Below are 18095 nucleotides of genomic sequence, written 5' to 3'. Positions count from 1 at the left end.
TTTCCCCCCCCTATTTCTTGAAATGAAAGCAAAGGAAATGAGGCTAGGAAATGATGGGTGGGTGAAAAAAAGACAGTTCCTGTCACTGAAAAATGTAAGTGGGTAGATGTGTCAGAAATGCTTGATCGATGTCTGCGAAAACCAGGAGCAATTTCTAGTTTACTCTCAGGAATAATAGCAGAAAAACAATTTTAAATAAACTACGGAAATTCTCAATTTGAGTTTTCATGGTAAAAATCCAATTCTTGGATTATCACTTATCCAGTTATAGATTGGGCAATTCTGTGTGCACTGAAAAAAAAAAGTAATGGAGGTTGAATTTCTGCAAGTGAGTTTTCAAAACCATGTACAATTTAGGGCAGTGACTGGTCCAGTTCTATTACTGGCATTGCCTACAACATTTAAATAATGTTTCGAGATGCACCTCTCCACACAAGACAATAATAGCTAAAATCCCCAGGCATGCTTCATTTCCCAGTGACTTTCCTTGAAACCACTTGGAGCATGTGCAATGACTTTAATATGACTGAAGAAATATTGATGTACATCGAAGAGATCAAGGTGGAACATGTTTTTCTGTCTCTCTACCTAAAAAAAAAATAAAGCAACATCACCCCTCTGTACATTAGACTTTCTGTCTACTGAACTGGCACAGAAGGAAGATCTCTGAGGGCTTTCCAGTGCCAATAGGGATGATTTACATGTTCAACACTATTTGTTTTAATCTTGAAGGGAGTGGAGGAGGGAGGGAATGAGTACAATGATACATAAAGAAACATTATTTCCCAAAGGCAGATTTTATTTCTTTAACAATTTATAAAGCTCCAGAAGTGAAATATCACTATTCTGGGACTGGTGTTATATATCAATGAGTTTAGCAGCTGCCAGCCTTATGCATGTATTTTGTACTGTGCATACAGTGCAAAGCCCATTGACTCAACACTAACAGGATCTTTATTGTCATTGTTGCAGTAGATCACTAAATTTGATCCTAAAAGACAGACTGTATGTTGCAAAATGTCAAAGGCAAACTTGTATAATAAGCAAAACCAACTCTACCTCCACTAACCAACCTATTAACTACCTTAGCTACTGCATTTCACTTATTGTGCTCTTTATTAATAGGAGATGTTACTATCACAGTTCTGTTCATTCTGCTAGCACCTTAACTATGTAGACATAAAAATGTGACCAAATAATGAATATATTGATTAAAATTGTCTTGGAGTCTATTGAGGGAAGGTGGATCTGTACCTTGGGAAAGGCAGAAAAAAACAAATCTTGTGATTCTTATTGTAGTCATAGTAGCTCTGTAGCCCCTTATAGACCACTTACAGTGAGTACCTGGATTTACAAGAAAGGTATAGACAGCCTAATTATAGGCAGAAAATTCAAAAACCAGCAATGATAGCTGTTTCAGTAGAAGATGGGTTCCTGAAGCTAAAGCCCAATTACTGAGAGGTCTCAAAATGGTAAAAAAGATTGCATGTGAACCACAGGTCACTCCATGACCTCAGACGGATACCATGGGCTCTTTCTGCCTGAATTCTACTAAATCTTAAAATTAAAAGAAGGAGAAAACTGAAGATTTCTTCTTGAGGTTTGAGGGAACCTGAAGTAATAAGGTAGATAAGACTCTATTTCTTTTCTGGAAAGTAGAGATACATGCTTAATTTTTGGGTTTTACATATAGAGCAGGAAAAAAACTTTCAGAGGGGCTCTGAATACCCCCTGTTGAAAGGATCTATAGTAATTGCCTGTGTTACCTCTGTTTAGATTTCTCAGAGTGCAGTTGTGGTGAGAAAGGATATAGCTCTACTGAGATATACGCACTGTTCCCCTGTGTGGTTTTTCTCCCTTTAAACTTAGTTTTGTTTGAGTTGGAGAAAAATTTAGTTTTCAGCTCCTCAGCTACAGAGCCTTTACTGTCAGCAGAATCACTGTATTTTCCTTAGGCAAAGACAAAAGAGACAATAGAAGGGCAGTATATACTATGTGCATTGTTACAGTCTCAGTGGGGACTTCTGGTATGGGATTGATTATGGGGATACAGAGTGAGGCAGGGCCACATCCTTCTCTGAGAATGTGTTGGAACTCCAGAAAGCTATTCCAGACACTGATGCCTTTTTCATTGCTTTTATTGGGTGCTAGGTCTTTGGGTTTAGCTTGTTATTTTATGATGTTTATGTATTTATTTGCTTAGAAATAATTTAGTCCAGAGTTTGCTGAAGATTCCATGTGTTCACTTGAGATGCAGCAAGATTTCAAAAGATGAGAATCAAAAGTTTGCTTGATACTGATATCATTGTTGCTCCAGGGCTTTGAAAATGGCTGGTCATGGCAGTGAAATGGGGAGCGGTTCTGACTTCTGCTAGGAGCTTGCAAAGCAGAAGTCTGCTGATTTTTCAGTTCCTAAGAATGTCCGCATAGTTTTCTAATCCCTGGAAGTGGGGAGCCAGCTTTTAACAACAGCAGGAGGGACTAGACCTTTGGTGTTTGCTAGCTCTGAAACTGGGATTTAGCCAGATTATTCTTTATTTCTCACAAAAGGGGAGTTATAATGCTTGCTGGAGCCAAATGACAGTTGTGGGAGCTGGGGCTTCCATTTACTACATACAACAGCAAAGCTAAGAGGAAGCCATGGCTGCCAGATGTTTGTTTTACATAATCCAGATGATGCAGATGTCTTTCTTCAGCAACGGATGTTCTGTGATATTCTTTGAAGGCTGGTACCTAAGAACTTTCCCTACGTTGTGACCTGGACTATGCATGTCTGAGAGGAATGGAGCAAGGATCCCTTTCCTGAGGCAGTTTGGGTCCTGGGGTGAAAGAATAGCTAGGACTTTGTGCCTGTTTACTCCTACCCCAAAGGAAAGTGGGTGGGAGAACAGCTTAAGTGGTGGCTTCCTTCCTGCAGCAACCTACACCAAACCTGAAGGAAGGAATAGAACAGAACAGAATACAATATATTACAATATTTCGGTTGGAAGGTGCCTACAATGATCATCTAGTCCAACAATCTGGCCACTTCAGGTCTGATCAAAATGAAACAAATTATTGAGGCTGTTGTCCAAATGCCCATTAAACACTGACAGACTTGAGGCATCGACCACCTCTCTTGGAAGGCTGTTCCGGTGTTTGACCACACTCTCTGTAAAGAAATGCTTCCTAATACCGAGTCTGAGGAGTACAGGTTGTAAGGAGGAAGAGCTTGAAAGGAGCATGAGAAAGTCGGCCTCTGCATAGCTGGTGGACTGCAAGTGCAGCAACTCTGAAACTAGCTCTGTTAGAAAAGAGCCACTTCAAGAACATGGGCTTGTCTGTATTGTTTCCTACTGTGATGTCCTGAGGTTGGTAAGAAAGAAGGCACTAGATCTTGAAGTCAAAGCAGCACCTACTTGCAGAAAAAAATATAAGAGGGACAGATGTTGGGACTGAAGGCTTTCCAAATACAACTGTCCTTTCTATCAGTGGAAGACTTCCTAGTCTCTGTAGAAGTCAAGGAGACGAGTTAGAAATTAAACAGTGGAATAAAACAAGTCACACTCAGGTGCCATAATGGACATCCTAAATTCAGAGGCACCTTAAGGTGGTAGCTGACAAGCCCTGTGCCCTCAAACTTGATGGAGAGAAACCTAGCTGCAACCTTAACAAAATAGATGGAATACGAACGCTGAAGAGAAATGCTTATTCTGCTGACAACAGGGTTGCATTGATGACAAAGTGAACAGATTTCTCCGAGTGCTGTAGGCGACATCTATACTGGTAAACAAAACAAGGTCAAGCCTTGAACAGTGGCTGATGATTGTTCAAACAGTACATTTGTTTGCATGGTCTCTGCTATTGCTCTAGCAATATCAACAAATGTTTTCCAGATAATCTCTGCATGTGAGATAGCACAAAGCAGGGATCTTTCTGAATAAGCAGTCTGGATGCAGCCACCCTGCTTTGTTGGTATCATGGTTTTGTCTGGGATAGAGTTAATTTTCTTCTTAGTAGCTAGCACTGTGCTGTGTTTTGGGTTTAGTATGAGAATAATGTTAATAACACACTGATGTTTTACTGGTTGCTAAGTAGCGCTTACTCTAAATCAAGGACTTTTCAGTTTCCCATGCTCTGCCAGTGAGCAGGTGCACAAGGAGCAGGGAGGGAGCAGAGCCAGGACAGCTGACCCGAACTAGCCAAAGGGATATTCCGTACCACAGAACATCATGCTCAGTGTATAAACTGGGGGAGTTGGACAGGAGCCACCGATCACTGCTTGGGGACTGGCTGGGCAGCGGTCAGCAGGTGGTGAGCAATTGTATTGTGCATCACTTGTTTGTTTGGGTTTTTTTTTTTCCCTTGGGTTTTATTCCTCTCTTTCCCTCTCCTCTTCATTACAAATATTTTGTTATTAGTATTATTTGGTTTTAATTTCGATTATTAAAATGTTCTTATCTCAATCCATGAGTTTTACCTTTTTCCAATTCTCCCCATCACAACAGGGCAGGGAGGGGGAGCAAGCTAGTGCCTGAGTGATACTTAAATGTTGGCTGGGCTTAAACCATGACAGCTGGGAAAATGAATCTTGCAACTATGCCATTAGACTAACATCCAACTCAGACCACAGTCTGTGATCCCCTGAAAACTACAATTCATCCTGCTCAGAAATTTATTGATGCCTGCTCTAAAAATGTTTAGGTTCTCTTCTCTTTCCTTTGATGGACAGAAGTCTTTTTGTTTCAACTACGTTATATAGCTGGGCAAAATATAATCCCAATGGCTCTGGTAAATGGCAGTATTAGACTGGGGAAATGTGACCAAGTGCAAGTGGCATACAATAAAAATGTCCTGATTCCATAGGCAAGCATGGGCATGAATAAGAAACTTGTGAAACAAGGGACTGGAGCTGTTAGGAGCACTGAGCTAGAGCAAGGACCCTGTGCTAGGAGAAATGATGGAACTCTGCTGACAATATATTTTCCAGCGCTTGCTGGATGATAACAACTGGAAGAAAGTCCTCTTGCTCCTACCTTTCCACTTGGGAACATTACTGTTAGGCTAGGTCTTCTCCTCACCCTCCTGTGTGGCAAAGGAAAAAAAGAGACTTGTAAAATGTCACCAAATAATTGCAACTAGACCAATGTTTGACTGGATTCAGCTCTGCACAGAGAGACTGTTAGGTTAAAAATGTTCTCTTCCCTTTTCTTCACTTTCTTCATCTGAGCTTCACAAGGATGGTCTTGCTCTATCCTCACCCACTCATCCCTTGTCTTTTCAGTCAGCACATCCACACTGAACAGCACTGTGGAATACCACTGTCAGGTGGTAAAGATGTGACTAAGTGGTGTGGATTTGTATTCTGAGAAACATAAAGGTCTGAAACTGCTGGTACTTTCTATTCTCTCTGCTGTTGTACTGAATGCCTTTGTCTTAACTCCCCTAAGAACTAGGATTCCTGGGGCATGATCCTTTAGTAGTGTGTATGTGTGAATGCTTGTGGCTTGATCTTAAGCAATAACCATAATCAGAAAAATAGTTTCAATTAGCTGCCACACAAAAATGACATGTGTGACTTCCCATGTAGAAAGCTAGGAAACTTCAAATCTTTGTGATTTTGTTGGACTGTGCTCCAGTCCAACACCAAAATATCCTCAAAGTGAAAAGGGAAGGACAAGAGTCACCTTGGCTTTCACCCAACATGCAAAACCAAAGAAAGCATGTATTAGAGTAGGTAGAGGAGGATGCTTCGTGGTGAGCTGAAGATAGAAACACATTGAACATGTAGACAGTGAGAATACAGAGAGTTTTCTTAGCTCCAGTGAAGACTGGACAGAAGGAACTGTCAGTCCTGCAAAGAAGAGGTAACAATACACCTGTTGAAACAAGCACAGAGAACTGCTGAGAAAACTTGTGCTTCTTTCCTAGACATCTGTTGACTTTTGAGAGACTCCAGCTGCACTCTGAAAAATGTAGAGTGTTTAGGAACTAAAGGGTGGGAAGAAGTTCAGTGATTTATAGGGATGCCTAACTTATCTTTCCAGATTCTGCACATGCTTATCAGAAGCCTGTGAACTCTTGAGACAGTTAGCACATAGTGGGCGTACGATGAGACACCAAGAAACAGGCATTTGAAGGAGTAAAGAAAAATATAAATGATATATCAGGCTTTAAGTACTATCAAACAGAGCAGCCCTGGAACTATCGTGGCTATGTCTACATAGACACACCTTTAAACAACTGAGTGTGTTCCTTGGGACCAAGCACCTCAGATTTATGCCCAAAGCAAACCCCATCCAAGTGATACTCAAGTGTCAAGTCTACTTCCCTCTCCCTTAAATGTCTGCATAAATTGCAAGTCTTCTGCATTTGAAATTTAGGGAAGGTCAAATATATAAGTCTGTAAAAGTAACAAGTCTTTAGGAAAAAAAAATAGAGTCAACAAGATTGTTTCAGCTAATGTGAAGTTGGTTTTTTTTTGTTGTTTTCTGTGCCAACCCAGACTGGGGCTAAGGCAGACTGGGTGGGTGTAAGTGAAAAACAGATGTGTCTGTCTGACTGGCTTTCACATGAACAAAGCATGGTGACGTCCTTGTTCTTATTCAGGATTTGTATCTTGATTAATTTTTGAGTACACCTGGCACTAGAAGGAGGGAAGGCTTGGACACTAGTATTGAAGGTTGCCAGTGTTCCTGGAGGACTAGGCTTTCACATTCTTACCTCTAGCATTGCAGAAATGAGGATCTTTGTGCATGTGGCACAAGATGAATTTAGGCATCTTTTAGAATACAAAGTCCAGGTAAGGTGTTGTATGGACACAGCTCATGTGGGGTCTTGGAAGGTGGGCTATGAAAAGAAGGAAGCAGGGCACAGCAATTGTCACTGGAACTCTGATACACACAGAAGTATGTTTTTACTAGAAAGGATGTAATGGCTGAGTTTTTGGAATACAGAAATCCAATTTGGATATGACATGAACATGTGATCTTACCACAATCTATTAGAAAGCAATACGGATTAGAAAGCAAGCTGATACTAAATACATCAAAACAACTATCCTATATAGTTGAAACTGCTTTGATCATGAAGGAAATAGTGATGCTTATGAGCATTTCTAGGGTTGACATACACATGTGCGTTATACCCTATTATGAAGATAAAGCAGCTGGGACCTTGGAACAGGAGATACAGTCCCTGAGTATGTTACAGTGCCTTTCCATTCCTCATAAGACACTCCAGGCAGCTGAAACAAATGTGCTAGAAACAGAGAAATAACTCATACTCCAGCATTAATTGCTTCATAATAAAAGACCACAAAAAAAAAAAAAAAAGTTACTTCTTAACTGTGTGGTGAGTAGTGACTGGTGTGCAACATGTTCTTGAGTGCAGGGGGCCAAGCAATCTTACTGTTGGATTTAGGATAATCATGAAGGCTTAAATGAAAATGTAGGTCTTCCAGAGATGAGCCAGGAAACATACTCAGTGGTCAGTCATGAAAGGTTTATGTAAAACTGTAGACACAGCGCAAAGTGTTGGCAGCAGCTGGAGATTACTGTCTAATGACATCCCAGATGAACACTGTGAAGTGCTCTGTTCATACTGAAAAGCAGGACTTGCATTGTTGGAATAAATTATAATCCAAATTCTAAGCACTGGATCCTCTTTTTACATGAAATCTTTGTCTTAAAGGGCTATTTTTTCCCCTAGTTATAATGCAGTACTTTAAACCGCCAGGAGCCAATGACTGCTGGAAAGAGTGTAAGCCAGATGACTACTGGCTTTCAGCACAGGGAAAGCTGGGCAGAAACGTTGACTCACAGGTGTGTCACTAAATCACTCTGCCAGCCTGAATTGTTCCTCAGGTGATGCAGTCTGAGCACCACACCTGTCTAAGAGCTGTGCCTACACAGATGAAGTATGAATCCAATTAGTTCATAAAGAGAAAAAGATTGAGAGGGGAGATGAATTAATTTTTGTCGGTATATATACACTTGAAAGAAGGAAGTCCCAGGAAGACAGAAGAGCTAGTTAAGCTGAAGGACAATCCTGGCGTATGGGTAATTGTTTGTAAACTGGACACAAATACATTAAGATTGGAAACTAGAATGAGTTTCTTATCAACAAGGAATAGCAGGGGTAAAAAAAGAGGCCTAGTGTAGTTCAGTAAGAGGCTCAATCAGCTCAGTAGAGGACTACATTGTCTAAGATTGCAGGAGATAGATTCACAGCTCCAGGAGTTCCCTTCTCATCCTGCATTCCTCTATTTTCAAAAAGAGAAGATCATAATCTGCATTCAAATATACTAGCTGTAACTGTCTACAGCTGTAGGTAATCCTGCCAAGACTGGTCTGTAATTGGGATATTTATATGTACAAATGACCACTTGCCCAGCTATTTTCTGGTTTGTGCAACCACATTGTGTGGCTTGCATGTACAGAAGTGGTTGTGCACTCAAATAAACATGCACAGTGCTGCATGTATGGAGTCTATGCAAGTTGTTAGCTACTCAAAAAATATATTGGAGTGAATAGATTAAAAAGCTGTGCTGCTTTTCATTGCTGAATCCACCATCTCTAAGCATTAACACATGAGATATGGGCATTAATGAACCTATCTGTAACATACTGGCACCACAGAAATAAATATTTTAGTGGGTTGGTTTTTTTGGTTTGTTTGTTTAATTTTTCTTTTAAAGGACCGTAGGGAAGTTCTTTCCTAAGACTGACTGCATGACTTTCTAAAAGAAAACATTTTCTAAGATACCATTATTTTTTTTACCAAAACAGCAGGAGAAAATCTTGATGTTATCCTTTGGGGAAATACAGGCTTAACATGCTACTTCAGCTAACCTCAAAGTCTTTGGGAGTGAAGACCTCAGAAATCTCATGGGCTCCAGTTCAGCAAAAGACTTTAGCACATCCTTAACATTAAACATGTGGGCTGTGCCTTTGAAGTCAGTAAGTGTACTCACATGCTTTCGTCTGCTGCTGGATTGGGCTTTGGCCACCTGTTTTTTATCTCAGCAGGACAGAGAATCCAGTCATTTCTGATATCCCCTTACTCATGCTAGTGGTTCCTGAGCAGTCGATAGGACCACTGTGCATATAAAGCTTGCTCAATTCAGACCGTGTTAAGCCCACCAGTAACACTGGAAGTTTCATACTGTTTAGCATGCTGCTTGGCCATTTTCCCTGGGTTTGGTTTTTTTATATATTTTTCCTTTTGACTGATAATTCTGTTTGAGTTTGGTTGCTCCAGGGATTCTTGCACTCTTCCCTTCCAAAAGCCAGACAGACTGGTTAATAAACGTTCATAATTGCAGGCAGTCCAAGACACAAATTAGATTATCCCTTGTAAATTCATTTATTCACTTGCTCGAGTCAAGCTTCCATTATTTTGTTTTTCTTATATCTACAGAAGGGAACAGGAATCAAACCCCTGAGCCATTCCAGGCTGCATATTCACTACTTTTTCTTCTAAAGTGCCAAAATACTCAATTTGTATTTTCTTCCTCAGCCTGCAAGGAAAATAAGGTAATGGAAAATTAACTCTAGTGAAAAATCAAGTGCATATAAGTACAATCTAATGAAGACGATTTATACTGAGTGTCCAGAGATATGACTGCTAATTTCCTCTTCTGGGGCCCAGACTCTGCGAGTACCTTTCTTTTGTGGAATGGCTGTATGTCACTGGCTGGTATCACTGGCTGGTTGTGCCCATTTGCTGCTTATGGCCTACCAGCTCCAACATTTTCCTGCATTTACAAACAGAGTCCTTGACCTACTTTTGGAGGCTAAGGTATAATTCTCCTCTGAGATTGGTTTTGACACAAATATTGTTTCATTACATTTGTTGGAGTAACTATTGCTTCAAAGTGATGTGTCAAGCAGAAAGGAGAGAAAACAAGACTAACAACTGGGATTTTGCTAATAGTGGGTTTGGGTATGGACACAGTTCCTGGTTCTCTGTAGTGCTGCTGCTATCGAGTTCCACACTCTTTTCTGCTGACTGCTCTGGATGTTCACATCGCCTTATAATGCCATTGACAGATGCAATGATACCTCCTGACATTGGCAGTGAGGTCTAATTCCAGTACCTAGAAAACATCAGTGAAAAAGCGAATTTTCACAGAAGAACAGATTCAGGATATTGACATTTCTTCTATGTTTATGAGAGGAAATGATCATTTTGCTCTGGATCAAATTTGCAGGCGCTCCCTGGAACGTTGTTCTTGATACATTTGTAATGACAATGTCTCATTTTCCAAGCCTACATTTTCTTGGAAGAAGTAATGTAATTCTGGGCCATGGAAAGTAATCTGCCTGGGTGGGAAAAGTAAAAATCATACTAAAATAAAAAAAAAAAAAAAAAAAAAAAGAATAAGCATGTTTACAGAGAGAATTCACTTATGAAAAAAGGAACAGGTCCTGTGGGTTTTCTCATGTCAAAATTCTACTTTATGAGATTTTGTTGTTTCTTGTGGGTAAAATGATAGCCGTCAGACATCATCTCATAAACAAATTGTAATATAAAGATTAAACCTTAGACTATTCTTAGGATTACTGGGTTAAGAAAAACAACTGTAATGGAGAAACAGTAGTGAAAAAAAAAATCAGGCTCTGGGAGCTCATCTGGTTCTTCTTCCATTTTAAAGCTTTTATTAGGGAAATGTACCTTTGGAGAAGCTCAGAAGTCAGTAGGTCCAGGATTTTACGAAATAACTCTGAGCGTTAATTTTTAGTTAGTTTTAGAAACTAAACGCCAGCATGTTGTATTGATTTAAACACTCACCCATAATCCACTATGCTGACTATGTAAGCAGACTTCATCATCATATCTCAAAACTAGCTCAAAACTAGCAACCATCTCATCTCTTCACTCCTCTGTCAATTGCAGTCCTGCTGATTTACATCACCAATACGTGAAATACTCTCATCTCATGACAGTCATCTTAATGGAGAAAGCAGAAGCACAGGGATGGTATTGGGTCAGGAAAATGGAGACAGACAAGTATGAACTTTCCATTATTCTGGATGCTGGTTATGAATGTTTTTCCTCTTCTGAACTTTGACTTGTCAAAGTTGGAAAATCATTACAGCAAGTAGCTGCAGATGCCATTCAGTGCATATTACATGACTGCAGGGCTTCTTTTCTATATCCTTTGTTAGAATTTCAGCCAATCTGTGTAATCATTTCTAGTCAGTCTTATAACTTTTGTCTGCAAAAGATGGACTTCAGTGTCCATTCACTACAGCTTCCCTACAGTGTAATTGTGATGTGCCAAACCAAAATATAATGCTAGATTCCTTCCAGTTTTCCTGCCACTTTATAGAAAGTGTATTTGCTCTCTAAATAGTTTACTATTTCTGAAAACTACTGGAGTGACAGACCTCCTGATTCAAGTCTTCAACCACATAGCAGAAAAAGCATGATTAACTGCAACACAGCTACGTCACATCTTCCCTCCATCCTAAATGTGTCTGTAATAAACTTCTAGGGATGAGAGGGAATTCAGTTTCCATGCCCATTTAATTTTCACCTTCTCTATTAGGATAGATGAGAAAGATGCTAGTTTTGGACTTTCCAGCCTCTCTTTGAGCCTGACCTCTGAAGTCTCATGACCTTAGGCTTATTGAATGAGCCTGACAATGAATGACATGAAAAAGCTCAGGGCAGAACTGCAGTACACTTGATTCAGTGGAGATTTGTAGAGGTCAAAGGAGACTTGCAGGCTTGTAATGAGAAAAAAATATGGTATGTTTTATTTTGCACACCAGTATCCATCATTTGACCAGGCCCATCCACATGTTACTAGATGGTATGGCAGGACTGGAAAAGGTTTATAAAACATGGACTTTTGCTTTAACACTTTTTCTTAGCTCCTCCAAAACATTCCTTTTCCAATCACTTTAATCCTTCTACATACCACTTCCTTCCACAGCTGGTCATTTGACCAGAGTTACAAATATTAAAAGAAAATCTCCAAATGATTGCACTTTTTGTTGTTGCAATTTGTTTTAGTCTTCCTGGATCACATGGGCAGACAGAAAGTGAAGGCAATGACAGGAGAGGAAGAAATGATTCTCTGATCAGAGATCCTCTTCTAGCCATGTACTTTTAGTGAGGAGAGAGGACAGGAGAGACTAACAAAAGATTGCAAAAGCAATAACGGGCAACTGGTTTGTCACCATAAGAAGCTGCACAATGGGAGGAAGTTATCTTCTTATCTGATATCAGATGGAGATCTGTGAAAAACGGTGTCTGCTTGGTCATACCGCAATGTATCCATTTTCCCTGGCAGTAGTTACCAAGAACGAGACAGGTACAGGACCCAAAGGACACAAAATACTGTGTGATGGTGCTGTTTGGTTTTTTTTTAAGTCTGCTTTCACTGATTGACCAAATGAGGTCACTTCTGCAATGGAGAGTAAGAGAATAATTAACAGGCTGTTCTTAATGCAAAATATGATAAATCAGAAGGAACACCTGGAATACACCAGAGTTAACACAAGTTTTCCATACAAAGAAAGGTAGTAGCAAATTGGATGCTAAGGGGGCAGCTCATGCACAAGGGCAACAGCTCAGACACTCAAGGACATGGCAGTTAAAATAGAAGTTCATTTGCTTCATGAGTGGGACATCATTTGAACCAGGTCTTCTGCCCCAATTTGACAATACTTCATGTGAGACCAAAGCTGACACCTTTTTATTATTCTTGAAATTAAACCTTTAGCTAAATGCTCTCTTACATTGGTAGATATTAGTAAAGTTAAAAACACTAAATTGAGATCACAATACTCATGTGGAAATGGTAGGAAATTGATACATATTTTTTTAAATTCACATGTTTGATTTTGTAATATTTATTTTCTGAAGGTTATTTTGATTACTAAAGTCCTTCAGAAAACAGGGATTACTTCCCTGGTGTTATAAGACAAAAAAAATTGAATTCTTAAAAGTGTCAGAGCTGACAATCAGAAAAAAATTTGCATCAAAGAAGCATTTCATTTTAGTATTTTAAATCTTTTTGAGTAACAATTCCACTTAATTTCAAAATTTTCCAACTAAACTTTTTGGGTAAAAAAAAAATGATCCTAAAATTCCTTTTTCTAAAGCCAGCTTCACTGTCAAGTTATTTTCATTTTCCTTGTCACAATTCCCTCATAGTTGAACTGCAGTGATTCTTTACTGTTTACTATTATGTCTGTGTCATCAGTGCTTTTCTATCACAAGTCTCCCCTAGAACTGACAGTAGAGGTTAGTGAAATATTCTCCTCTTGTTGGATAATTCTTGGTTTTGTAAGTTGTCATACCTTATACCAGGGGTCCTCAAACTTTTTAACCAGGGGGCCGGCGCGCAGATGCAGTGGCAGGCAGTCACCTGCGGCTGCTTGGTTTCCCCCCCAACCCCCGGCGGGGGGAGGGGGGGCAGGCAGGGGGGTCTGTAAATACCGGGGGCCGGATTGAGGACCCTGGGGGGCCGTATCCGGCCCACAGGCCGTAGTTTGAGGACCCTTGTCTTATACAAAGCCTATTCCTATATTTCTAGAATTTCTGATTACTTTCTCTGTTTTATAAATAGACCAAAATGCTGATGCCAAGTCTGCACAATACATTTCAAAAGGGTCAGTCAATATCTGTTAGAATAAACGGAAGTGAAATTGTGTTAAAACTTCTAAAAGGAAAAGATTTCTAATGAGAATATTCTTATTTATGGAATAGAAACTCTGAAGATTGTAAGACTGAGTGAAGTTAAAGCCAAAATATATCCAGAACAGCGTACTGAAGAATCTGAAATATGTTTGGAAAATTACATGCAATCGTGTGTTAGGATTTAGTTGGCCAGAGTTGCCTGGCTGCTTCCTGGGGATTATTGACTGCAAGTCTCCAGTATCTCACAGTGACATGATTGCCACTTCTCTGTTTAGTTAATTGAAGATTTGAGTAAGTCACGGTAAAGAGAGGCAAACACAAAGAGCAATTGTCTTGTGGTTGTTTTGCAGTGTGAAGCTGAAGGGCCATACCCTTCGAATGAGTTAACACCGTGTCCCCAGAGTAAGAAGGATAAAAATAAAGATCTGAACAGTATTGTTCCAGTTAAGTAAAATTAGAAGCTGTTTTTAACAGCTCTTGCTCTGCAGCGCTATTGTTAGAACTTGTTCACTCACTGAAGTGTGCTGCATAACGCTACAGTATGTGCTCCCTCCTCAGTGTAAGAGCTCTTTTCTGATAGCTTTCTGGAGCCAAGAATGTGCCACATAAAATGAAGCAGCTATTACAATGTGCATGAAAAAACAATTTGCTTTGTGCCTAGTTATACCTTCAAGGGTGATGGTTATCAATGTATTTAATCTGAGTCTCTGTGTCTAATCAAGCACTAGAACACAAAATGGTTGTAAGCATAATAAAACCGTGGCAGTAGGAAAGCCAGTGGAGACAATTCAGTGATTTGCTGAAAAGTGTGTGGGGACTAGAACAGGAGAGGAGAGGCAGAGAGGAGGAGTAAAGAAAAAAATGGGAAAAAAAGTGCTATCCTGCTATTCATTTAGTCTGCGTGTGGCTTTTGCATAATTTATGTTAGTCAGTTGAGTGATCATCCCAAAAGTTTTACAAGGAAGCAGGATTTTTGTACAATATTTGCATGAACGGTAACACAGACACTGTATTTACAACAAACAGCCAGGACCCTGAAACAAGAGCCCAGCAAAGACCTGTTTACTCTTTTAAACGGTGGAACGGAGACATTTCTTCCTCCACATTTTTTTTTTTGAAACCACGATTTGTATCTCTTAATAAACTACCTGTGGTAGAATGAGTCCAAAAGCAGAAATTTCATCCCTGTACTCTTACTCTTCTGGACCTCAGTTCAACAATTACTAGCATATTTACGTCATTAGTAGACATTATTAGACATTATTTTTTTCTTAATAGTAGTACTCCACATATATTTTGTCCCTCTTCCTTGCAAAAGGGTAGACTATGGCATGTGTTAGTAAGCTACAAAGTGTAAGAGAAAGTTAGGAAGGTAAAAGAGATCATGCACTCTTGGAAACACAGACAAAAATTCTAGGCATGGAAAAAATGTACATCCTTGCAGGAATTTATTCTCATTTCAGCGTGAGTGGGATTTTCATATCAGTAATTCCATATTGCTGTGTGTACTGAGAGAAACCTGTGGATTTAAATAGGCCTCTAGAATCTCATGACAAGAAAGAGCAAATCTTTGGTGGGTTCCTGGGGAGATAAACTTCACAGTGACATCTGAAAGGAGAAGGAAAGCATTCAAACAACACCAACCCTTCCTTTCTCTGATCCTTTCCCTTTCTTTGAACACTCCAAGTGATTGTCTGTGGCAGTATGAAGAACTACAAGGAACACAAGCTACCTGAAAATTTCACAGACACTTAAATCTACAGACTTCAAAGATGTATTTGGACTTACTGACATGCCTAAATGTACTAAACGTCCATTCTGGCATCTGGTTTCAAGACTGCAATCAGTCTTGCAGATACTCAAGAGTCCCGAACCAAGGTGGGATAGATATGTGCACCAACAAAATTATATGTCTCTGCAACACAGCCTGAAAACAACCTTCCTTTCAGATCCCTTGATCTGCAAGCCCTAGTAGGTGGCCTGAATAAGTTTTTGTTTTCTGAAATCCAGGCACATGAGTCTACCGAAGGGCCCACTATATCATGGTTGCCTCAGAAGTCAAGCCAGGCCTTGATCCTCTCAGCTGTTGAAAAGTCAGTGGAGAAGATGCAAGTTGACAGTCATAGCTCATTGATTCACACAGTTCTCACTGAAGGACTGGGACCTAATAATATGTGTTTCTTACATCAATAATGTATCTCCTTCTGCTTCATAAGACCCTTTAGTTTACTTTGAACTTGCATTATATCAGATATTTTTGCAAGTGATAATTAAAACAGTAAGTACCTGTGTCTGGATTTAACTTTAGTAGAATTATTTTCAGAGAGATACAAATTACATTCCCCTTTTCTAAAAATAGCATTGGTAGAGGGAGACCTGATACAGTCTCTGTCTACTATTATAAGGTCTATACAAACAAGCTTTGATTTCCTCTGCATAGAGGAATAACCTGGCAAAATTCAAGGGAAATGCGGCCACTGACTGGAGGAATTTCTAAGGCATTTGCCTCTCACTTACTGAAATGTGTTAGTCCTTGGACGTGGTTCCTTCTTTGAATGTGGTAATACTTAGAACCTTGTGTTGCCTTTGATCACATACTTTAATCATAGAAATTAGAGATGGAACAGACATATTCATTCATCTAGTCCATTTCCTGCTGCTGCAGAATCGGTCTGCAGTTTATTTTTGAGGGCTTTCTAGTGCTCACATTTCTCCCTGAGATCAATGAGAGTTCCTCACCCAGATCAAGGGCAGTGAATGGCTCATAACTTGTGAAACTCATACTGAATTGTACTTTGTACAGTGTTGGGTTAGTGAAAATAACAGAGTATTCTTCTCATACAGCCCAGAGCAAAGCATCTGCTAGAGGACTAGGCATGGATCATTTGTGCAGGTATTAGCTGTGTAGAAAGGAAAGGGTATCACGATTATTTTTCTGTGCATTCAGCTTTCCAAACACAAGTGGCTTCCTGTGTGTTTCATCTGTCTTCTCTGTGCAACATTTTCAGGCAGCTCTTCATTCTTCATTGATGGTTTTCTCTACACAGAGCTGATCAAGTTTTTCCTCACTGATTTTTTTAAATAAAAATACTAGACTAGTGTTTTGTTAAGTGAAAAAAATATCAGTTTTTAACCAGTCTGGCTGCATTGTATTCCTGACATGTTACAAAAGGACATACATGAAGTTTTGCATCTCCTACGGTGAATTTTAAAGTTTTGGGTTTTGAAGAAATTCTGAATAACTTGCCTACTATCTGTATTAGGGAAATTAAGAATTAAGGTCTGTCTTTGGGTTTCTGGTAAAGCAATATTGTCCAAGGCATGATCATGCAGTAGGTGCTGTTTACACTTTTATTACTGAATTTGTTATAATCCCTGAATCTTTCCTCCACCCAACATTCTCCGCATTAATTGTTGTTTCACCTCAGAAGGTTCTGATGATTTGCAATATTCCCCTGGCTTCCATGATACAGTCTATCTGGCATTTCCTTTTTAGTACAGTACTCTTCAAAGTAATTAAAATATAAGCCACAACATGAAAAAGCCTGAATTCAGCTGTCAGGCATGTCTGCATATCATGGCACTGGTCCGACCGTAAGCTCCTTAAACGACGCCCTGCCACAGAGTTCCACAAAATGGAAGATTGCCAAACAGTTCTTAATTCATATAATTTAAACTCAGTGGCATGAATGACTAACTGCGAAATGCAGAAAACGGTCGAAAGAAGACCAAATACTTGCTAAACTACAAAATCAAATGTGACTTTTCAGCTTCCTCTGTGGCTTGTAGTTAGCGTTCATTATCGTGTAACAAAACATAGCATCTCTAGTTCCAGCTGCTTATTTAATACAGGTAGAAATCAGGCCCTTGCCCTGATCCAGAACAGTGGCAAGACTGCATTTTCTTTAACAGATGAAGAAAACCCCCATAATATGTAGTAGGAAACATGGAACTTCCCTTGCCCTAAATATATTTTAAGTGGGCATCTAATAAGCAGGACCAAAGGAATTCCATGGAGGAGGAAGTCTTAAAATAGTATGGTTGTGAGCTGAGCTGTACGAGGTATTTGGCTGGCTCTCAACCCGCAGAAGGCAAAGTGTCACACAACAGCCTAGTGTTGCTGGGCGCAGGCCATTGTTAGTCCCTGCAGGAAAGGGATTAGCTAGACAATTGCCTTTCTGCAGAGCAGAAACAAACTTCCCCCATTAATTGCAACCAGCCTTTTCCTGCTCCAGTAGGTTACTCTGGCTTCTTTCAGTGCAAAGCCTTTGCCGTCAGAGCACACAGTACCTGTGGGCACAGGAGGTGCTTCCCAATTAACTCTTCTGGTCTTTGCTCTTCTGCATTACAACCTGATGCAACAACACTTGCCTTTTAGAGATAACAACACTGTCTTAAAATTCACCAAGGAAAACCAGTTGTTACTATTATTATGCACAGCACATCACTATATCACTGTA

The sequence above is a fragment of the Falco punctatus genome, assembly GCF_963210335.1.
Source record: "Falco punctatus genome assembly, chromosome: 3".
NCBI lineage: Eukaryota > Metazoa > Chordata > Aves > Falconiformes > Falconidae > Falco > Falco punctatus.
This window is presented reverse-complemented; position numbering follows the sequence as displayed.